General features: G+C 36.3%; 1 long non-coding RNA gene across 1 annotated transcript in view; it reads left to right on the top strand.

Annotated features, from left to right (window-relative positions):
• LOC149137255 (uncharacterized) overlaps positions 1-25,000 on the top strand; it is a 30,207-nt gene that overhangs the window by 4,231 nt on the left and 976 nt on the right. Inside the window, exon 2 of the long non-coding RNA XR_016240781.1 lies at positions 23,088-25,000. This exon is cut by the window's right edge and continues 976 nt beyond it. This is a non-coding gene — a long non-coding RNA (uncharacterized LOC149137255). The remainder of the gene's footprint in view (positions 1-23,087) is intronic.

Genomic DNA, 25,000 nt, shown 5'->3' with positions numbered 1-25,000 from the left:
TATATAGAACACATAAATTTACAGGTATGCTCATCATCATCATTGTATACCAAATCCCCATGGCTGGAAAGAAAGCTTCTCAACCACACATCCATGTTTGTACCTATAAACATTAATTAATGTATTAGTTAGATGCAGACATGGGTGTGTAGTAACAAGTTTGCTTCCCAGTGTCATGGTTCTGGGTTCAGCCCCACAGTGTGACATCTTGGGCAAGTGTCTTCTACTATAGCCTCAGGCCAACCAAAGCTTTATGAAGGGATTTGGTAGATGGAAACTAAGAGAAGCCCATCATATGTGTGTGTGTGTGTGTGTGTGTGTGTGTGTGTGTGTGTGTGTGTGTGTGTGTGTGTGAGTATATGTGCGCATGTGTGTGTGTGTGTATGTATGTGTGTGTGCGTGCATGTGTATGTGGGTGTGTGTATATGTGTCTGTTTATGCCCCCTTAATCTAGCTCTTCCGTAAAGGAGACTGATACAATAAGTGACAGACTTTAATAATAATGACTACTAGGATTGATTTGTTCAACTAAAATTCTTCAGGGCAATGCTCCAGAATGGCCGCAGTCTAATGACTGAAACAAGTAAAAGAGGAAAGATAAGGCAAGGAAATGGATCTCAGTTAGTCTTTAGGATTTAACATTCACCTGTTTAATCAACCTAATTGCCTGCTCACTAAATTAATATGTAAGTGGACGAGTATTCCACAGACATGCTTCTGTAACATAATCCTCAGTCACAATGTTTGCAATACACTGTGACAATGCTGGCCCTTTGAATTACAGACTTAAATTCACCTGACAGGGTTTCACTAAGTTTCCGTCTTTTCAGTTTTACTTATAAAGCTGGGTATAAAAAGTTTCTGCTCAGCTGTTTCGGTGCCGTCTTTTTATTTGGCATTGCTGATTCTAGGCTGACTTATTAGAAAGAAGCCATTTTAATACTTCACTTGTCCTCTCTCTTTTCTCTCTCTCTCTCTTTTCTTTCTCTCTCTCTTTTCTCTCTCTCTCTCTCTCTCTCTCTTTATCTCTCTCACTTTCTTTCTCTCTCTCTCTGTTTATGTGTGTGAGAATCTAGTTATGTTTGTATGCGTCAGTAATGCCTCTCTCTTCCTCAGCTCTCTGAGTCTCTCTGACAGTGTATGTTTCTGTATTCATGTGTATCTGAGTGTGTCTGTGTGTATGTATGTCCATATGTTTTGTGTTTGCATGTGTGTGCATATGTGTGTGTGCATGTGTGCATGTGTATATGTGTGTGCATATGTATGTGTGTGCTGTGTGTGTGTGTGTGTGCATGCATGTGTGTGTGAATGTGTGTGTATGTGTGTGTGTGAATAATCCCTGTGCCAGAATGCACTTCTGTCAAAACAGGTTAAATGTCCACTCAGCTGTGCCAGAATTTTCACTGTCCAAACAACCATGATTACCAATTACCTCATTCCACACAAGGCTTGAACTGACCTGAGCATGTTTTAGATGACACTTGCTCAAGAGATAGTGTAACAGAACTGGACCTGGAGATTTGTGATTGCAAGCCAAAATTCTTAACCATTCAACCATTCTGCATCCATTTATATTTCATATTATAATTTTATATACACATGCATACACGTACATACAAGAACACTCACACATACACACATGAACACACACAATAACAGCATCATCATACATAGTCATAGAAGCAGGAAGCACTCATAAATCTCTGTGTAGTTCTTACTCCATATTCTCAACTGCATCCAATAAAAAGCCGCCTTTTTATAGGATGCAGTTTGACACACATTGTACCAACGTTCTCCATCCAACCATTTGTTGGCCATCAGCTCTGCTCTCATCTCTTTCTGTCTCTTCATCTCTCTCTCTATCAATCATTCTGTATGTGTGTGTGTGTGTGTGTGTGTGCATATATGTAGATATATAGATGTATAAACATACACATACAAATATATACATATATACATACATACATATATATATATATATATATATATATATTTATATATATATATATATATATATATATATAGTCAAGACTATTGATAAGGTTGTAAGACACAACGGAAATTTTAGGAAAATAAAAAGAAAAATAAGTGGAAATTTTACCGGTGAGTGTGTTAAATTTTAAGGCACAATAAGAAAATGACTCTCCCCAGACACAACAGTATATATATATATATATATATATATATATATGTACACACACACACATACACATATGATTCTGTGTATATAGCTCATCATCATCATCATCATCATCCTTATTTTCCTTATTTTTTAACATCTATTTTTCCATGCTTGAATGGGTCTGACAGACACTATATGTGTGCATGTATTTGCATGTATGTATGGATGTATGTACGTATGTATGTATGCATGTATGCATGTATGTATGTATGTATCTATACATATATACTTGTATGTATATATACATATATACTTGTATGTATGTATATATACGTATATTGCCCTTTGATAATCATGTTAGTATTTTCCTTATATATAATTTCTTGATAACTTCCTTTTTTAAACATCCTGACCCCTCCTTCAAATTGCACCTACCCATTAATAAATTGTAGTATTCCCTAGACCATTACTAGCTCAGTCTTTTACCTACCGACCCTGTAGTCCCTGATGGTAAATTATTTGCTCTCAACATATTGGTTGAGAGCTAAGTTTATTAGATTGACCCCCCCCCCCCCCAGTATTCAACTGGTATTTATTTCATCAACCCCGACAGAATGAAAGGCAAAGTTGACTTCAGTGGAATCTGAACTCAGAATGGGATGACAGACAAAATGCTGTCCAGTTTTGTGCTAATGATTCATTTTGTGCTAATCAATTTTGTGCTAATAATTCTGAGTTTGTGGTGTTAGAATAATCAATCAGATGTATTTCAATAAGTCATTAAATTGTTCACATTACTACATTCAGATTTTCCTTAAAAGCTGCCTTTATTTTCAATCAACTGAGAATATGAAAATGAATGACATTAATATAATTAAACGATTGTCAATGGCTGAGAAAAATATGCGACAAAATGCTGGGTTAAGAATCAGTGAATCATTGGATTATATTCCATTAGTGCTGCACAACATTCTCAGAATATTCCACTCTTGTTTATCAAGGTGTATCACCCCCTAGTTGCTATATCAATCATAAGTAAACTGTGACCAGCAAGATTTTCTGAATGGCATGTCTAATATAAAATTACCTGAGATATTTCTTAAAAGATCAACCCACCTGATGATAAACCATATCTCATGTGGCTTGCTTCTCAGAGAATGCTGCCCATACCTGTTCTACATAGTCTCTCAAAACAGCTAGTAGTAGCAACCAAGGTTTCCTGAATCTCACCCTATTACTTTAACAGTGTAGACCAAAAAGTATAAAAACTGAGAAGTCATAAATGGACTACTGATATCCTAGATTTGATCTTCAATCAGATCTGACCTGGGACTAAATAACAACAGATGCATGTAGCTTATATAATTTAAGTAGCAAAAGTACTTAATCTTTGACAGGCTCTGTAGGAATTAAATCCTAACATAGGCCTTGCATTCAGCAGCACTTTCTTAAGCCAATCAATATCACCTCATATCAATGAAGGTTTCTGATTTGTAAAAGTGAAACAACTGCTTCTATTTTTCTCACCAACATCTGTGAAATGGAATTCTGGGATTTTGCTATGAAATTCCACAATAGAATACTGCTTGCACATCTAGGACAGTACTACTACTACTACACATGCAGATATTCAAGACTGCATCCAAGAAAAGGTAAAAGGAAACGAAAGAAATGCTATTCCTCTGATTGCCATGAAATCATTCACTAACATACTCCAAACACTTGTCACAGATGCGTTGTTCCTAACTTTGCCTCTTACTGCTACAGTTGTGGTTTCATCTATTCACATCTAGTCTTGCTCCACCTCTACCCTAGCCCACCTGATTCTCTTGTCTCTCCCCCTTTTACAACTCATATCATCTTCTAACATACACTAACACACACACACATATATATATATGATTATCAGATGTATTTCATCATTGACATAGATGCTTCTAAGTTTCATTCTATAGTGAGTTTGGTTGGAGTGGAGAAAGATTTGAAAGTTTGCTCTCAAAACTCCTGTATTCGTTCTCCAACTGTGTTGAAATGTAAACCTGGGTGATTGCAGAAACATAAGGCTCTAGTCCCTCATGGCCCAGTCATGCACCCTCCTTCATACATGAAAGACATACAATTATGATCTTTATAATAACTACATGGTGGATCAGAGAGGATAGATGTTTTTGAAAAATTCAGAAAATCATTAATTTTAGCAGCAAACAAATTTTATCGATATCGATGTGTTTGTATTGAATTAACATTTGTCAAAATCAAGTGTGAAAAACAACAGCCATCATGTAGAGTCCTTTTTCATTGATGCATTTCTGAAGGTGTTTTTGGAAGTTGGACTCCACTCTTTCCTGCACTACTCTGTGCATAGTCCCATGGTTTCAACTGTTGCCCAATGACCAATTTCTACAGGTGGAAATGCAAGTCTTCATGCAAAATATGCCTTACCGATCGATTACTGATGCCAGGTTCAGTGGAATACCTCTGAGCAGAGCAATTTGAACTCCATATCAAAGCTTGTCTGATGCGTTGCTCATTTTCCAGGGTCCGTACCATTCCTGGCAACCCCCCCCCCCCACCAGTTTCCTATTAATTAGTGTACCTCATGTACAAAATGCCTTCACCTAATGTAAGATTGTGTTATGGGTGGGAACAACCTGATTTCAGTGAATGTTGAAGTGGTGCCGAAACTCATGCTGAACTGCTGTGACAGACTCATTATTTTTCATGTTACTGTCATAGGCAAAGACTCGATGTTCTATTATCCACAACGCCATAGCTTCACCTAAAAATAAAAAAATTCTAAGACACCACAGACCATATGATACTTGTTGGACATATGTTCTTCCCCTGGAGCTGAGTAATAGCTATTTCAAAAACATCTGTCCTCTCTGTCCTACCCTATACTAATATCTGCCTAACAATCTTTCTGATCTTTTCAAGTGACATCACATTTACAACATCAGATTTGCATATTAAAGATTGAACATCTTTTTCTTAGGGCCCCAAAATATCTCAGTCTAACTAGTTGCAGACCTTATGCAATTACCAAATAAGATTCCATTGGAATTCGAGCTTGAAGCTACATGTAGAATCATTGTAGACAAATTCAGAATTTGGTCATATGTTTTGATTCAAATATTGCTATATTTTGATTCACTAGCTCATATATGAACCATTTATATTTTCCCCTTTCCCTTTAATGCTATACTAACAACCTCCTTTTCTTCACACTAGTTTCTTCCATCTCCCTTCACTTAAGCTAATTCAACATCCAAAATCCTGCACTAAACATGTTACCCAATCTTCCACAAGTCCAATCTGTCTACAAGTTTTTTGAAGTTGACAATTGTCGCATATTTAACTTAAACAGTCTGGAAGAAGATATAAAGATTATGGGGCCGTTCCCTTTTATTCTGGATAGTTTACTAAAGATAAAGAAATTTACATCTCTTTAGTGATGTGCAAACTAAGAATGAATGTAAAATATAAGTAGAATATATATAGGCGGAGATGTGTCTGTGTGGTAAGAAGTTTGCTTCCCAACCACATGGTTCTGGGTTCAGTCCTACTGTATGGCACCTTGGACAAGTTTCGTCTACCATAGCCCTAAGATGATCAAAGCCCTGTGAGTGGATTTGGTAGATGAAAACAAAAGGAAGCCTGTCATTATCATTATCATCATCATTTATCATCATTTAACGTCTGTTTTCCATGCTGGTATGGGTTGTATTTATGTGTGCCTTTGTGTATGCTTGGCAACTGGTGTTGGTTTGTTTACATCCCTGTAACTTAACAGTTTGACAAAAGAAACCGACAGAATACATGCCAGGCTGAAAAAAAATAAGTATTGCGGTCAAGCTGCCCTACTAAACCTTTCAAGGCAGTGCCCCAGCATCATGGCCACAGGCCAATGACAGAAACAAGTAAAAGATGAAAGATTTACAAGAGTTAGTAAATATAGTGTTTAAGCAAATATTTAAAGCGAACATGAATAGAAATAGAAATTGTCTGGAGGGGAAACTAATTACATCATATTTGCTAATATCACAGTGTAATTAGTGTTATACTGTAAGCAATATGATAATATTCTTTGTCATATATAGACGCCTTTATATAATGATCCGACAACAATGCTTTTACAGAGTTGTTCAGTCTGCTAGAAATAACAGTCAAATTTCCTTCAAAATCACACCCTCACAACCTACTTTCTAGAAAAATATGAAATGTATTGGATAATTTAGTCAATTCTTTGCTTCCCAACTGCATGGTTCTGAGTTCAATATCACTGCATGGTACTTTGGGTGCATGTCTTTTACTATAGCCTCAGGCTGACTAAAGCCTTGGGAGTGGATATGGAAGATGGAAGCTGAAAGAAGCCTGTCACATATATAAATGTGTGTGTGCGTGTGTGTGTGTGTAATCTTTGTATTTACGTATGTCACCCACCACTGCTTGACGACCAGTGTTGGCATGTTTACATGTCTGTAACTTAATGGTTCAGCAAAAGCGACTGATAGAATAAGTACCAGACTTTACAGAAAAAATAATATATATACCGGAGTTGATTCATTCAATTAACATTCTTCAAGGAGGTGCTCCAGCATGACTGCAATCTAGTGACTGACACAAGTAAAAGAAGGAATTAAAAAATTGCATGGGAAGTGAACTGATGGATGATGTATTAACAAAACCAAAAATTCCTTTATATCTTCCTAATTAGTCAGAGATTAATTTTCATGCTGCACATACTTGTTTTGCATATATTTTTATGCAACTTTTGACAATGTGGCTGTATTAAAAAAAGGTAAAATTACTTTCTCGAGTCATACTGACTCATAAGGGCTGGTTTCTCAGTTTCATGGCATATGTATTCCCTTCCTGGATGGGATGCCAGTCCATCATAGGGTTACTCGTTTTAGCTAGCTGAATGGATTGGAGTATCGTGAAATGAAGTGTTTTGCTCAAGAACACAACGCATTGCTCGGTACAGGAATTGAAACCACAATCTTATGATCATGAGTCCAATACTCTAACCACTAAACCATGCACCTCCACAGAGATTCAGTGTGTCACCTGCATAAAAGGAATAGATTTTTGGTGCTTTGTTACATTTAAGTAGATTTAAAATGTGCACACACGTACATTTACATATAGGGGTAGGCATGGCTGTGTGGTTGATAAGTTCATCTACCAACCATTGGCTTTAGGTTCAGTCCCACTGTGCTGTACTTTGACAAGCGTCTTCTACAATTGCTTCAGGTTGAATGAAGTCTCGTGAATGGATTTGGTAGATGAAAGCTGAAAGAGACTCATCATGCATATGTTTTTTGTGACGAACAGGAGCCAAATGCACTTACAACTTTATATCTGTTATTACTGGAATGAAAGGCAGTGAGCTGGCAGAAACGTTAGCACACCAGGCGAAATGCTTAGCGGTATTTCATCTGCCATTACGTTCTGAGTTCAAATTCTGCCAAGGTCGACTTTGCCTTTCATCCTTTCGGAGTCGATTAAATAAGTATCAGTTATGCACTGGGGTCGATATAATCGACTTAATCTGTTTGTCTGTCCTTGTTTGTCTCCTCTGTGTGTAGCCCCTTGTGGGCAGTAAATAAATAAGAAACATTAGCATGCCGGGCAAAAAGCTTAGAAGGTATTTTGTCTGTTTTTATGTTCTGGGTTCAAATTCCACCAAGGTCGACTTTGCCTTTCATCCTTTCAGGGTCGATAAATTAAACACCAGTTGCATACTGGGGTCAATTTAATCGACTGGCCCACTCCTCCAAAATTACAAGCCTTGTGCCTAGAATAGAAAAGATTATTACTGGAATGAGCAGATACACACACACACACACACACACACTGACTCACTTAGATCAAGGTATAGCTGATTTTAGAATCTTGAGCAAATAATGTGGTGCCATAATTTAATACGCTCCATTTACACACAATATGTGAGAAAAAAATAATAAAAATTTGCAAGAACATATAAGCTACATATGACAAAAAGGACAAAATCCATCTTTGCACACACACACACACACATCTTTACAGTTTTTATGCAGAGCCGATAACTCAAAGTGAAGATAAATAAATAAACCCTAAAGTTCTATTCAAGAAGTGAAAACATACATATGTATGTGCATACAAGTGCAAGGCATATCAGCTTTACATAAATGTAGCAAAGAACTACACACTGCTAGAAAACTGAAATTGATGACTACGACCAAGAAAACTCTCCTTATATATTTAAGAACTTGTGAAGGAAACTTTATAGCCCAGAAAACTGGGATGCTGTACATATTTCTTTGGTAAACTTTTATGAAACATGTTGGAATGGAATAAGTGATTTTAGTTCAAGTTATCTTCATTTTTTTCTCTCTCTCTCTCTTTCTGTCTGTTTGTCTGCTTGCTTGTGTGTCTGTCTGTCTGTCTATCTATCTATCTATCTATCTATAATTAATAATATTAGGGCAAGAAAACGTTTAGAAATTTTTTGCTACCAGTGGCCTAATGTATAGAAAAATTAGTCAATAGACTATATATTATTCATTTAAATACAGTGTGCATTTAAACACATAAGAGGTATCAATCATAGGATACCTGGCATGCTAGAAGGAATAACCAAAATCCAAACCACTATTAGGGATAAATTTTGAAGGGAATGAAAAATGAAAACATTTACCATCTATTTCCTGGACCATGGTTTCTGACTTTGAATTAGCAAATAAAATAATTTGCTGGGCAAAGTCTTCATCAGCAGGTACGCCTAGATTAAACATAGAAACACGAGGCAATCCAGTATGTGCTCTGTGCTTATATATTATAATTTTTCAAATACACCGCGCAAGCGCAGCAAATAGTATAATGCCGGCATTACTTCAAAAATTTGCTATCTATCTATTTATCTATCTATCTGTCTATCTATTTCTCTCTCTCACATGTGAGTATTCTCACATTTTTGTGGATGCGTGTATGAGCGAGTGTACTTGTGCCATGCAACTTGTCCAAGGGAATTTATAAATCCATATTTGTTAACGGCTATTTTTAATTTTTTTCTCACTGTTCATTTCTCTTTTTGCTATCTGTGATTTCATTTTTGTTCTTCTATATAATGAAGATATTTCCTCTGTCTGGCTGCTTTTCTTTCTACAGAATGAGAAGTTACATTGTGGAACTGTCATTTTAACAAGTTGTAATCATTTATCACCTGACAAGATACATCTGCACTGCTGGATGCTCCTTAACCAATTGTTGAGTGTCCCACCCATGAGGGATCAATGCTAGGTGTGTTGAAACAATTGTTGGGATTAACGATAAATTCTTGTATAGTCCATCTTCTGTCTTTCATTTGCCATGTGCATACACACACACACACACACACACACACACACATATATATAGGGGGAGAATTCACAAAAAGAAACAAAAGACGAAGACAGGTGGTGTTCAAAACAAACAGATATATTAGTATAATGCTCGAGAAGTGAAAAAGTCTTTAATGTTTCAAGCCTACGCTCTTCCACAGAAAGGAACATAGAAAGAAACAAGGAGAGGAAAAAAGAATGTGTAGTAGCTAGCAATCTATCATGGCGAATATATATATATATATATATATATATACATATATACTCTTTTACTCTTTTACTTGTTTCAGTCATTTGACTGTGGCCATGCTGGAGCACTGCCTTTTAGTTGAGCTAATTGACCCCAGGACTCATTCCTTGTAAGCCTAGTACTTATTCTATCAGTCTCTTTTGCCAAACTGCTAAGTTATAGGGACGTAAACATACCAGCATCGGTTTTCAAGCGATGTTGGGGGGACAAACACAGGCACACACATATACACACACACACATACACACATATATATATACAACGCGCTTCTTTCAGTTTCCCTCTACCAAATCCACTCACAAGGCTTTGGTCAGCCTGAGGCTATAGTAGAAGACACTTGCCTAAGGTGCCATGCAGTGGGACTGAACCTGGAACCATGTGGTTTGTAAGCAAGCTACTTACCACACAGCCACTCCTACGCCCATATACATATATATTGGAAAATTCTAGAATCCAAGATTGAAGACTGGAAATCAAAAGAGAACTCAATACAAGTTAAGTATAACCATTGAGCAAATAACTTTATTTAACAAATTTAATGTTTAAGCAAAGAAACTCCACTTTTTAAAAAAATTCATAGCTTCTCTGAAACAAAATAGTTGGACTCTTTAATGAACTTGGATTATTTTAGGACTAGCAGAAACCATGGAAATTTCATAGGTTTCGCAAGTAAACATGGAGAACTTTAGTTATCTGTTGCTATAGTGACGGTGGAGACGGCAGCAAATGGCATTCAAGTTAGAGAGAGATGGAGGTAAGGAAGGAAGGATAGAATGGAAGAGGAAGTTGTGACAAATGTTAGTTGAGGTGGTAACAGTAAAGGTAAAGAAAAAAGAAGGAACAAAGGGGAAATGTGGAAGAATCAATACAGGCATAATGATCACACACACACACACTTGCATATACATACACATTCACACACACATACACACGCATGCACTGAGAACTGTGATATATTATTGTTGTGATGATGTTGGTAAGGAGCGAGTGAACCCTTATGATACAAAACAATCCAAGACTTCCCTTGATTCTATGATACAAACTTCATATTTAAAGTGATCTAAATTGAGATATTGCATCAAAATTTTATTTACTCTTTTACTCTTTAACTTGTTTCAGTCTTTTGACTGGGGCCATGCTGGAGCACCGCCATTAGTCGAGCAAATCAACCCCAGGACTTATTCTTTGGAAGCCTAGTACTTATTCTATCGTTCTCTTTTGCTGAACCGCTAAGTTACGGGGACGTAAACACACCAGCATCAATTGTCAAGCGATGTTGGCGAGGACAAACACAGACACACAAACGCATACACACAAACATATATAAATATATACATATATACAATGGGCTTCTTTCAGTTTCCGTCTACCAAATCCACTCACAAGGCTTTGGTCGGTCCGAGGCTATAGTAGAAAACACTTGCCCAAGGTGCCATGCAATGGGACTGAACTCGGAACCATGTGGTTGGTAAGCAAGCTACTTACCACACCGCCACTCCTATGCCTATGCTAATTTATGTCTCAAACTTCAGCACTTCAGCTTAATAATGACAAAATTATTTATATAAATTCTTCATTATTTTCAAAAGTATTTGAAACTAAAGCGGTGTATTTTCCTTGTGTGTGTGTGTGTGTGTGTGCATGTGTGTGTGCGTGTGTGTGTGTGATGAAGGAAGAAGTGGTAGGCAGCAGAACCAGAGGCAGACCGCGGTTTGTGTGGATGGATGGAGTGGGGTAAGCTTTGGTGGTTAGAGGTGTTGAAGTGAGAGAGGCAAGAGAGTTTATGTGATAGGAAAGCTTGGAGAGTGTTTGTGGATGGATGAGTGAATTTGATGTTGCTCGAAGGAGTACAGAACCAGTATGATGCAGCAGGAGTAAACGAGCATTTGCTGTTGGGCCCCACTGCTGATATTGGGGGTTGTGTTCTATGCCTTGACCTGAGCAGAAGACAGGGCTCACCTCTTTGAGCTGGAAAATGAATGGAATGCTCAGTGTGTGTCTTGTTGTGTCTACCCACTCCTAAAAAAAATGGGGAATAGGCCTGAATATATATGTTACTTCTATTTTTTCTTTCTTTTTTCCTTGAGCTGTTTTTACTTTCACTTTCTCCTTTGAGTTACTTTTTGTAGCATGACACAAAAGGTAAGTAGGAACATACTATTGTATCGGTATGTAGCTATTTCTGTGAAATTCCAACATATGAAATGAAATTGATTCATAAGAGTCAAAATAATTTCTCCAAGATATATGACATCAAAGAATTAAAGGAAGATAGAATAATCGAACCACATCATTTCATGTTAAGTAAAATATGTAGACATAAAGAAAAACTATTTCATAATCAATATTTAAAAATGCTTACACACTTACTTGCATAATAAATATATAAATATGTGAATATATATAGATAAATAAACTGATAACTGAATGAATAATATTCAGTAAATAGATGCCTAATTGAATCAATAATAATAATAGATTATAATAAATTGGAAAAGTTCGTAAATAAAGGTAATCTGTAAAGGATACATTTGCAGGTGTACCCATATTGATATGCAAGCACTCAGATTGGAAATGTTTGGGTATATTTATTTATGAAAATACTAAGCACCCTAATATATGCACATTCACATAATACATGCACATAAAAGTGTGCATTGATTCAAATGCACTGATATGTGTGTGTGTGTGTGTATATGTATGTATATATATACATATATATATATGTGTGTACATGCATATTTATGTTTGTATATATATATATATATATATATATATATATATAAACATATATATTTGTGTGTACACACACACACAAACATGCATATATATATATACATACACAGAGACAATAAATATACACATATGCACAAAGATATTCGTGTGTATGCATATTTTCACACATGCATAAATATACATATTTATGTACATGTACACTTGCACGCTTATGTGATTTGATCTCCATATATGTTCTAACATAATGCTTATATTTAAGCAACTTGTATATCCACATACGAGCATACATGAATGCATTAATACTGAAGTGGTTGGATATTTTAAGACACATATACCCACACATACAAATAAAAATGTGTGCTACCTTATATGTTCATGTACGTGTATACCCCATGCAAAGACATACAAATCCATTCATTCACACATATTTATTCACACACACATAGGTGTAGGAATGGCTGTGTAGGAAGTAGCTTGCTTACCAACCACATGGTTCCGGGTTCAGTCCCACTGCGTGGCAGCTTGGGCAAGTGTCTTCTACTATAGCCTAGGGCCAATCAAAGCCTTGTGAGTGGATTTGGTAGACGGAAACTGAAAAGAAGCCCGTCGTATATATGTATATGTATATGTGTGTGTATGTGTTTGAGTGTATGTGTTTGTCCCCCCAACATCGTTTGACAACCGATGGTGGTGTGTTTACATCCCCGTAAGTTAGTGGTTCGGCAAAAGAGAATGATAGAATAAGTACTAGGCTTCCAAAGAATAAGTCCTGGGTTGATTTGCTCGACTAAAGGCGGTGCTCCAGCATGGCCACAATCAAAAGACTGAAACAAGTAAAAGAGTAAAGTGTACACACACACACATAGTGATTATTGTTTAATAAGTCCACTGGCTATTTGCAATACCAGTGCCTGAACTGATATGCTCCATATTGTTGATGGGAGATTAGTATACTATGATGCTGCTGCTGGATATCTGTCACTGAGGAATCCATAGCTGGGTGAAATCATGTTTAATATACAAAATTTTAAACATACAGTATTCTCCCAAGTTCAGGATTTATTGTTTCAATTTATCAAAGTTACTGTTTTGAAACTGAAGAAAATTTGAATGACATAGAAATATTTCTATGTCATTGGACAATAATATAGACATGTTTTGTAAGTCTTATGCTTACAAGTAGCTATAGGTTCATAACTCCTTTCGAAGACTGAAATCCAAAAGTAAAATGATCTCCAGTGATTCCAACATACATAAATTGAAAGTTCTTTTATTACCGTTATCAGATTTGGCTCTTGCTAAAATATACTATTGGATATCATACTGGATAGACATAGAACATGATGTCATATTTTTCTAGCTGGATTTAAAGCTGAATGAGAGTGATGTTTAACCTTAAATCCATTACATTATTTATATTATTTTTATTTGATGGATATTTGTCCTTATCTTGTTGTTAACACAACATTTTGGCTGATATACCCTCCAGCCTTCATCAGGTGTCATGGGGAAATTTCGAACCTGGGTTCTGATTCCTAAGGTATTTTTCGATGTTATTATTATTATCCAGGTCACTGGAATCGAACTTGGAATCTTGGGGTTAATAGCCCGCACTCTTAACCACTATGCCATATGCCCGTGGGCAATTATGGAGTGAATTTTAGGGCTTATAAATTTAATATTTACCTATCCTTCCTTAATACCGGTTCCCATATGCTACTCATATCTGTACTCAGTCTGCTTAGGAGGTTGTTGCGTCCTAGCATTTGTGCTGCTTCTTTTAGCTTTTGCATTTTCCAGTGGTGTTCTCTGATGAAGGCTGGAGGGTTTGTCAGCTGAGGCATTGTGTAAACAACATACAAGATGAGGACAAATATTTGTCGAATGTAAATAATGTACATAATTCCTCATCTCTTGAATATAGAACTTAAATCTATTAGCTGATAAACCCATATAAAGTTTAATAGTGGTAAGAGTGTTAACTGTATACTTGTAAATTATGTCATTAATTAGGCAATTTCCTTCTAAAGGATAATTATTCTAATTGAAATAATTAAAATTTGCATTATAGCTATCACCAATATATATAGTGCTATTATAACAACTACTCATTAATATGGCTACAGTTAAAGATGAGACCGAGGATTTTGTGGCCTGCTGCTAATGAGAAAGAGAAATATAAAGAGTTTGAAAACAAGGTATGTCGAGCTCTTTATAAAATGACAGGCTCTACAGTGGAGAAACTGGGAAAATTAACATGCTCAATTTACGATACAGGGAAGGAATTGTTTGGAGTGAAAGAGAACATCCGATTAGAGAAAGGAAAGTGTAGACCAAACAGGATCAGGAAAATGAAACAGTTGAGGAAGGAAAAGACCAGCCTAAGAAAGTGGTGGAAATGTGCTGCAGAAGAGGACAAACCTGGCCTCGCGCTGCTGTATGATGATTTGAAAAGGAAATGTCGTTATGTGCAACGACATATCCGCTGATATGAGCGTCGAAAGGAGAGTAAAAGGACTCGGGGACAGTTTCTGAAGGACCCGTACCGGTTTACTAAGAAGCTGTTCACTGAACCGAAGAGCGGTTCTTTATTGTGCACGAAAGAAGAACTGGACGTTCATGTCAAAGAAACATACAGCAATCCGCACCGTAACCAGCCACTGCCACCTTTACATGGGCTAAATCATCTCTCAGAACCTGATATCAAATTCCAAATTGGGGATATCACGGAGAGAGAGGTGAATGATTTCGTAAGAAAAGCGAGAGCAAAGAGTGCCCCAGGAGGTGATGGCGTCTCATATAAAGTCTATAAATATTGCAACCATCTGCGAAAGAAGCTCTCTGTCCTACTTCGACAACTGTGGCGCGAAGAGACTCTAGTAGAAGACTGGTGTAAGACAGAAGGAATATACCTGCCGAAAGAGGCCAATGCAAAGACTTTAAAACAGTTTAGACCGATATCCTTATTGAATGTGGAATGCAAGATCTTTATGGGAATTCTTTCCAAGAGAACAGTAAGATATTTACAAAATAACGGGTATGTTGATGAGTCTGTTCAAAAGGCTGGAATCCCCGGGATCCCTGGATGCATTGAACATTGTTTTTCGATTTGGAAAGCAATCCAGGATGCCAAGCAGAAAAAGAAAAGTTTGAACATGGCATGGCTTGACCTAGCTAATGCATATGGCTCAGTGCCACACGAATTACTGATAAGAGCCATGGACCACTTCCACATTCCAGACAAAGTGATCAAAATAATGAGGATGTACTATGACAGTTTCGAAATGAGGTTTACAGCTGGAAATTTTACAACAGATTGGCACCGATTGGAGATTGGTATTGCTGCTGGCTGTACGATATCTGTCACGTGGTTTATCTTAGTCATGGAGTTGATTTTGAAAGCGGTGGATTTTTCGGTACAAATCGCCCCTGTACAATCGCCTAAGAAAGCCTTCATGGATGACGTGACACTTCTAGCTACAGATAAACAAGTCATGCAGAATGCCCTCTTGAGACTAGACGAACTTGTGAGGTGGTCTAGGATGCGGTTTAGAGCAAAAAAGTCGCGTAGTCTGACATTTGTTAAGGGAGTGCAGAAAGAATTCAAGTTTCGAATAGCTGAAGAAAGCATTCCAACAGTCAAAGAAGAACCCGTCAAGAGCTTGGGGCGTGTTTACGCTGGAACATTGTCAGATAGAAGTCGCGGAATGGAAATCATGAAACAAGCCGAAGCTGGATTATCAGCGATTGATAACTCGAAGTTACCAGGTAACTATAAAATTTGGTGCTTGCAGTTCGGTTGTTCCCGCGACTTTTGTGGCCACTCTTAATATACGAGGTAGCCTTGTCACGAGTTCAAATCATTGAACAAAAATGTAATGTATTCATTAGAAAGTGGCTAGGCCTACCTCGGATGTTGAACAGTTCAGCTCTTTATCGTAAAAGAGGTTTGTTGCAGTTACCACTAGCATCAATAGTCGAAATATACAAACTAGGGAAGATACGGACGGTGATGATGCTGAGAGAATCGAAGGATACGGAAATCAGGCAGAACCCACCAGAGGTGAAAACAGCCAGGAAGTGGAAAGCAGAAGCAGAGGCTGATGACATCTTGTCTTCTCTTATACACAGAGATATGGTGGGTGCAACACAGAACCATCGGAGAGGACTTGGTTTTGGCGCAAATCAGTTAAAACCGTTTGCAGATATGATGCGGAGCGAACGCAGATCTGTTGTTAGCAACAGCGTCAACGCAAGAGAAGCAGAGAGAAGAGAGCTTCATTTGATCCGATGTAGTCAACAAGGACAGATAAAGAGATGGGAAGAACATGTTGTTGAGAGGAAAATACGTTGGGATGAAATATGGAAGTGGACGACATCTCGGCTAAGTTTTCTGATTCGTTCATCCTATGATGTTTTGCCGTCACCTAGGAATCTCGTAAGATGGAACGTCTCAGAGAATGACATATGCAAATGCGGAAAGGTCGGAACACTGAAACATATTCTTTCCAACTTTTCCTTAGCATTGAATAGATATACATGGAGACACAACCTGGTCCTGAAGGTTATCTTCAATGCTATGAAGAACCAAATTCATCTCAACAACACTGAGAAAAAACCGTTGAAAGAACCATCTAAAGATTTTATTACCTTCGTGCGCTCAGGTCAGTGGATCCGTTTCAAGAAAAAGAACAAGAAACTTCCTGTGAGAAATGAAAAGTGGAACGACTATTGGGAAGTGACTGGGTGCCAGGCATTCTTTCCCATCCCAGTTATGGAAAAACCTGACATTTTAATGTGGTGTGAAAGAAAAAAAGTTGTAAATCTAGTTGAGTTAACGGTTCCTCATGAAGATAATATGGACGCTGCACGGGCTCGAAAGATGGACCATTATGAAAACCTCCTTCAGAAATGTGAAGACACAGGCTGGAAAGCGGAGCATTTTCCAATCGAAGTCGGATGTAGAGGATTTGTAGGAAACAGTGTGAAACGACTGCTGTTATCGTTAGGCCTAACTCATCGTAAGGTAAATACCACCATTACCGATATCCAAACTACAGTGGAGAAGGCTAGCCACTCGATTTGGTTAAAAAGAGATGATGAGCGATGGCTAGAGAAATATTGAGCTTTGTTTTAATAATCAGTTGATCTAGCAAGCGGGGCCTCATATCAGTGAGGGGGGCCGGTGCGCATCGATGCCGTCGAGAGGTAGGCCCCGAAACGGCGCGCATTCTCTCCTGATGACCCCATACACTTGCTGGCTTCCGGTATGTGGAGTTCTTGACTGGTAGCACTTGCATGTGCAAGTTGCTTGCAAGACACTTGTGAATTTAGGAGTTACTGAATAAGATAATTTAACAATTGGTGAATAAGATTACTTAATACTAATTAAAGTGCTTATAATATCTGAACTGCTGGCAAATATTTCTTGAGTAAAGAAGATTCTAGATATTAGTTTTCCCTCTTCAATATCCAATGGTGGATTATACCAAATAATATGCCCAAGACTAATTCATTCTAATCATATGCTCTTAGTTGATATATAAGGGTCAGTTAAAAGTTCATAACCTGACTAAGATACTCTCATGGGATGTGTCTAAATGAGGTTTAATTTTCAATGTAGTCCCCATTGTGAACCACACACTGCTTCCATCGCTGTTGCAGTGTTTGGATCCCATTCCTGAAGAAACTTTCATCTTGTTCATCAAAAATGTCATCAGCAGATATGACATCATCACTGCAATAGTGGTGCCCAACCAAGTGGTTTTTCATGCTTGGGAACAGATGATAATCAGATGGAGCCAAATCAGGAGAATAGGGAGGGTGGTCAACCAGTTCAAAACCACAATCACACACAGTGGTTATTGAAACCAAGGACTTGTGTGTTGGAGCATTGTTCTGATGAAACAAGACCCCTTTTGTCAGTTTTCCTGGCATTTGCTCTTGATAGCCCTTTGTAACTGCCTCAGCAAGTTGGCATAATACTTGCCATTGATGGTGTGGCCCTTTTGCATCCCAAATAACTGAGGCCATCTCCTTCCCTGCAGATGAAACGACCTTGGCCTTCCTTGGAGCAAGTGAGGTGGGGTGTTTCCACTGCATGGATTGTCATTTTGTCTTTGGTTCAAAATGATGAAGCCAACACTCATCTTAGCTTAGTAAATGTTCAAGAAAATCAGGTAGATTTGTCTGAACTAATGTCAGATTTTCCCATGATGTGATAAGCCTGGTGTGCTTTTTATCAGGTGTCAGAAAACGTGGCACCCACCATGCAAAAACCATCGTCATGCCAAGTTCATCGAGAAGAATATTCTTAACTCTCTCACAGGATATACTAATAACATTGGTAATTTGATATATAGTCAATCGTCTGTCATCCATCACCTTATGGTGAACATGATCAATGTTTTCTCTGGTTGTTGCAGTTGCAGGATGTCTTCAAGACTCTCTCTTTCTCTCCTATATTCAGCTGCCTACTTTTGAACTGTTGATAAAGCTAGAATGTTATTTCCTAATGTAGCAACCATATCAGTCTGAATGTTCTTTGGGACGAAACCCTTTTTCAGCAGGTACTTCATAAAAACAACGATGCCAAATTTTACTAATTTTCAAGAGAAGTCACAACTAGTTACTTTTGAAATCTTCTTAGAACAATCATTTTACCTGGAAAGAAACACTGCAATTATTAATAAAAAGTGTTGAAATTAATGCCTGCAAGATTTTACAGCTCTAGCATCACTCCTTCATAGTCAGTCTATGGACTTTTCAGCCCGTCCTCATAAAACAATTTCTAAAAAATTGCTACAATCCAATGCTTCATTGTAATAGGTTCAATGATCCTTAAAAATTTGCTTGTTAATTGAAAATCTAAATTATCTCAATGTGATACTTTAATCAACTTTTTTTCTGTTGATGTTTGAATGATTTAAAAATTTGTTGCTATAATTTATTTGTAGCATCATTAGGTTTTCGATGTAGATAATATAATCCATTGGAGAGTTTCAGTTACACCCCAAAATTTGGCTATAGAGGGATTCATATCTAATTTAATAGACTGAGCAAGACTTTTGAAGTATTCAGTTGCGACCTTTCAGAATCTCTCTGACCCAGAAGCTGTAATTAATCATGGTCTATACAACCCATCATCTCTATACAACCCCATTCTTATATGAGAGGACTTGCCCACAAGTTAATACAAAAAATAGGCCAATAAAATCAGTAACTACAGCTAAATTGTTTATACCTATACTCACATCAGAAGGGGTATTTAGGGATTATTTTTATCCAAATAGAATTGTTGTAATAGTGACACATTTCTAAGCATGGATAATCATATAAACCTTTAATACCAATTAAGTTTTCAGCAACAGTAATAACTTTAAATAATAGCAATAACATAATGGAGGTATTATAATTATCAAATTCAAATTGAAAATATTTTGTCCATATCTTATAAGGGATACATTTGAATCAGTCTACTTAATACATATTCATTCAGTTATCAATTAATTTTACTGTTTTTACATATTTAGTATCAATGTGTGCAAGCATTTCAAATATAGATTATAAAGCAGCTTTTGCAAGTATTTGTGTTTTCTTAACATGATATGATGTCAATTTAATATACTGTTTTCCTCTAATTCCTTGGATTCATATACTTTGGAGAAATCATTTTGACTGTTGACTATTAGCTTTGTTTTAAACGGAATTTCACAGAAATATTTTAAAATAATTCAACTGTGCTTACAGATTCAAAATTTTGATTTCGTAGGAGGTATGAATCAATGAAATCAGAATTATTATTTTACTAAAACTTAAAATTCATTAACAAAACAGTAAAAATGAAAGCAAAGGTAACAAACAATGCTTTACATTTTACCATATATTTTGAGGATTAAAAATCCTTTATCAAGAGAAAGACACAAAGTTATCGCTATAATACATTTTCTCTTGATAAAGGGTTTTTAATCCAAAATACTGAAACATTAGTTGAAATTTAAATTGGTGTCATCCTCCTTACTTTTGTTTAGACTCTTATTTTGAAATTGCATTGTACATGCTTTTTTAAACAATTTTACCATATACTGTATTGTTCAAACCATACATGAGCACACACACACACACACACACACACACACACACACACACATGTATACTTTGGGTTCTATTTCTGTAGATTGAATCATATTATGTTCATAATATATATAAATGTGTTTTAAACATTCAGTTTTGCAGCAAAGGATAGTATTTGGAGTTGTAAGTCTGAATGACTTGTCATTATGTATATATGTATATGTATATATATATATATATATATATATATATATATATATATATACATATACATAGAGAGAAATACTCTCTCTCTCTCTCTCTCTATATATATATATATATATATATATATATATATATATATATATATATATATATATATATATATATACATATATATACATAGAGAGAGAGAAATGGAATTGATTTACAACCCCAATTATTACTTTATTTTGCAAGACTAATTATGTTTCAGACAGTTTTATGTCATAAACATTAAATATGAGTCCACATATAGAAAATATTAACATCCATCCTGCTATTCCATGTAATCTTGTCAAAATGCAACAGTTCTATCTCTGTGAAATTTTACTTTTTGATCTGATGTCTGTTTCTCATACAGGTATGGCTTAAATGAAATAGAAACACAAAACATCTTCAAACAATGTATCTTTTCTATATGATATTGGCTTCCTAGATTTATCCACTCTTCTTCCTAAGAAAATTTCCTTTTGTCTATTTCTTTATTAAAAACCCACATCTCCCATTAACTCAACTCCTACCCTGCCTAACGTAATGACTGTACTTTCACTATTTTCTGTCCGGTTATATTAATATCAGCTTAGTAGAACTTATCTATAGCTTCAAGCGAGCTGTCTTAGTAGATTGTGGTCTTCATGAAAGCAGTAGAATATGAGCAAACTAATAATAGTCTGTGTTGGTAAATAATATGAATAAAATGTTTTCAAATTTGAATATATTGTTTTGCCATGAGAAACAGAAATTATGAAATGTTTCAGGTGGAACCATGTATTTCACAGAACAGAAAGAGTATCCTGTTTGAAAATATTCTGTTGTTCTGTTTAAGCTATGCCAGGATGTGAAACTGGCATTAAATCAATGATATATCCCCTCAATCATGAAACTGGTGAATTTTGGCAATACAGAATTATATGGAGCTCCATATGAAATGCAAATTGATGTTTTCTACAAATGGAATCATACTTAAATGTTTGTGACACATGAAAATGTCTTAAACATAATTAGTTCTATCAGGAAGAGTAATATTTTGGGGTTGCATACCTATTGCTTTTTTTTTTTCATTTCTTTCTTTCTTTTTTGTTTATTGACAAGCAAATCATGTCTGGATTTATAACTCTAAATATTACTATTTTGTGGCAAGAATGAATATGATGAAAACAATTTATATGCTATGAATATTATATATAACTCCATCTGCAAAAACATAATTTTAAAAGTAGCCCCTGCTGCCAACAACTCATAAGCATCCAAAGCTTTTAAAGACATTGCTTTTTGTCAGTTTGCCAAGATTAGACTGAAATTTTTGTGTTCCCATCACTAGCATTGCATGAACACTTCTGAGATAACACTGAGATTTTATGCTTGCAGTTACCTATTATTATTTTGGTCTTTGCCTCATTAACCTTAGGGTCTTTTTCTTCTAAACTCTTCTAAAATTTATCTTACGAATCCTAAAGATTTGTACTAGATAATATAGTAAAAATCTGACTGATCAAAATAAAAGCTCTCTATGAATTCAATTATGAATGCCTATATTGTTGGCTAAAAGCACTTTAATTCATGTAATTTTCGGTTCCATCCTTCCAACACTGTTCACAACTCTTTGGGTAGGTCTCTTCTTTAGTCCTGACCAAGCAATGCTGTATCAAGAAAATTTGGTAAATGAAAACTGTGTGAAAGCTCAACGAAAGGACTTTTCCAATTCTTTGGTTGTAAACTTGAATTATCATTTGTTTTAACACCCCAAGCTTGCTTTTGAGTCCCTTTAGTGAAGTCCACGCTGTAGCAAGTCTTTCATTCAATTTTTAGTCCAAAAATAACTTCCTTTCTTCCATTCAGAGCTTTAAATAAATACCATAAGTGTTACCCTTTTTTCACTGACAAAATCATAACAAAAAGGATTACAATAAGACCATAAAAAAGTGACAAGAGAACAAATCCAAAGTAAATGCTGAATTGGCCATTAAATTCTATCTTAAAATCATTAGCAATTGTGACTTTGCTTTCATCATTCTTATACATGAACCATTCATTTCCCGGTTTTCACCTGACAACAGAGTAGGGTATGCTATAAGAAGCTTTCTCCAGGTTGACAAATATTTGGTAGTGTTTTTGCTGCTTGTCCTTCATACTTTCATTTGCAACTATCCAAACAGAATGACAACACATGGTTCTACTTCTTTGCAAATACTCAAATCATATTCTTTCTTAAATAATTGGCAATACTAATGTTTTCTGTAATTTTTATGAGTTGTCTTTTGAATTCTCCTGAATGAATGAATCTCTACATTTTTTTTTACAGACTAAAACCTCTTGCACAAGGGATTCTCCACGCCATTGTTTGAACTGAAATAGCAGCCTAATATTTAAACCACATTTTACTGCCATAAAAAAATGGCAGGACATTTGAGAATGTAGTTCTTGACACACTATGTCTGAAACAAAGATAGAGTGATTCCATTTCGAAAGGTATTTGATCATAGGTCGTCCTACAAAAGACAAACTTGGTGCTAAACAACAACAGCAGTCTAATTAACTTCAAGTAGAACCTCAACATGGTTAGCCAGCCTGCTAAGAATGGCAGCCAAATCTTCTTGAAATCATACCTTAACACCTAGCTTTAAAGTTCCTAATATACTAAAAGATAGGATGCCCGTGTCTAGAATGCCATTGATCATGTGATTCCTTGACAAGAACTGATGTGGGGCTAAGCAATAACAACAAATAAATTAATGACAACTCAATGAAGTGGACTCTACATAGTTGCTTGATTTCTTAGAAAGAGCAGCCAAATCTTCTACAAATTATACCCCTTCATCCTAAAAGAGGAAAATAATGTAAAAGACAATACATTCCCAATCCTCAAAAGAAGAATGGGATGATAATAAAAGGAACACATTCGATTACATATCTGCTCAAACTGGACTGGACTGATCTTGGGTCAAACAATAACAACAATAATTTGATTAACTAAGCAAAAAGAAAAACTGCTAGTATGATATTGATATAATATTAATGTTTCTAGTGTATCATAGCAACTATAGATAACAGAACTATAGCTTTCCTTGGTCATCTTATTCTTAATTGTGTCACTAACCTTAACAATAGCCATACAATAATAATAATAATGAGTTTATTGTATGCAGTGTTCAAGTGCACTATAGTTTGTAGGAAATGAGTGAAAGAGGAGACAGAAAGTGACAATATATCAAATAAAGACAGCATTGAAAGCCAAAAGTTCATGCACAGTACTTCTGTCTTTCAATCAGGGACGTGCTGTCTAGGTAGGCAAGGTAGGCAAGGTAGGCAGTGCCTACCTCGGATAAAATAGATCGATAGCAACATTTTCTTTTCGTGACAAAATATGCACCTAACTCAATAAAATCATGAAGGTTAATCTAATTACTATGTATAAAATAAAGGTGCATGGCTCAGTGGTTAGAGCGTCAAGCTTATGATCATGAGGTTATGAGTTCGAATCCTGGACTGGGCAGTGTGTTGTGTTCTTGAGCAAGACACTTTATTTCACGTTGCTCCAGTTCACTCAGCTGTAGAAATGAGTTGCGACGTCACTGGTGCCAAGCTGTTTCGGCTTTTGCCTTTCTCTTGGATAACATCGGCGGCATGGAGAAGGGAGAGTGGTATGCATGGGCGACCGCTGGTCTTCCACAAACAACCTTGCCTGGACGTGTGCCTAAAAGGGAAACTTTCTAGGTGCAATCCCAAAGTCATTCATGACCGAAGGAGTCTCATGTATAAAAGGCAAAATATTTTAGTTTTTTTTTGTAAATTAGGTAGGCATAATTCGTTCCTACTTTTCAAACTCAGTATTTAAGCTATGCATAATACTGCCATAGTACACATGCCATGTACACTCCTAAAACTATGTTTTCTTTATGGGTTATACAGGCAGAAGTAAATCTGCCTACAACTCATTTGCCTGTGTTTCACTTACTTTTGGTGTTTTACTACATAAATGTCACCAACTGCCTACCCTGAGTGATTACTGACAGCATGTGCCTGCTTTCAATGATTTTCATTTCTACTATTAATTTTAGCCACAACTTTACATTCTGAGTTCATAACTACCAGTTGAGCATTTTTTTTATCTCGCCCTTTTAAAGCTTAGCAAGGCTCATGGGCCTGGTTTCCCGGTTTCTGTGGCGTATGTGTTCCCCCCCCAGCTGGACGGGATGCCAGTCCATGGCAGCTTTA

The sequence above is a fragment of the Octopus bimaculoides genome, chromosome 2, assembly GCF_046866305.1.
Source record: "Octopus bimaculoides isolate indiv1 chromosome 2, ASM4686630v1, whole genome shotgun sequence".
Lineage (NCBI taxonomy): Eukaryota > Metazoa > Mollusca > Cephalopoda > Octopoda > Octopodidae > Octopus > Octopus bimaculoides.
The sequence above is the reverse complement of the archived record's forward strand: the minus strand, read 5'-3'. Positions and strand labels throughout refer to the sequence as shown.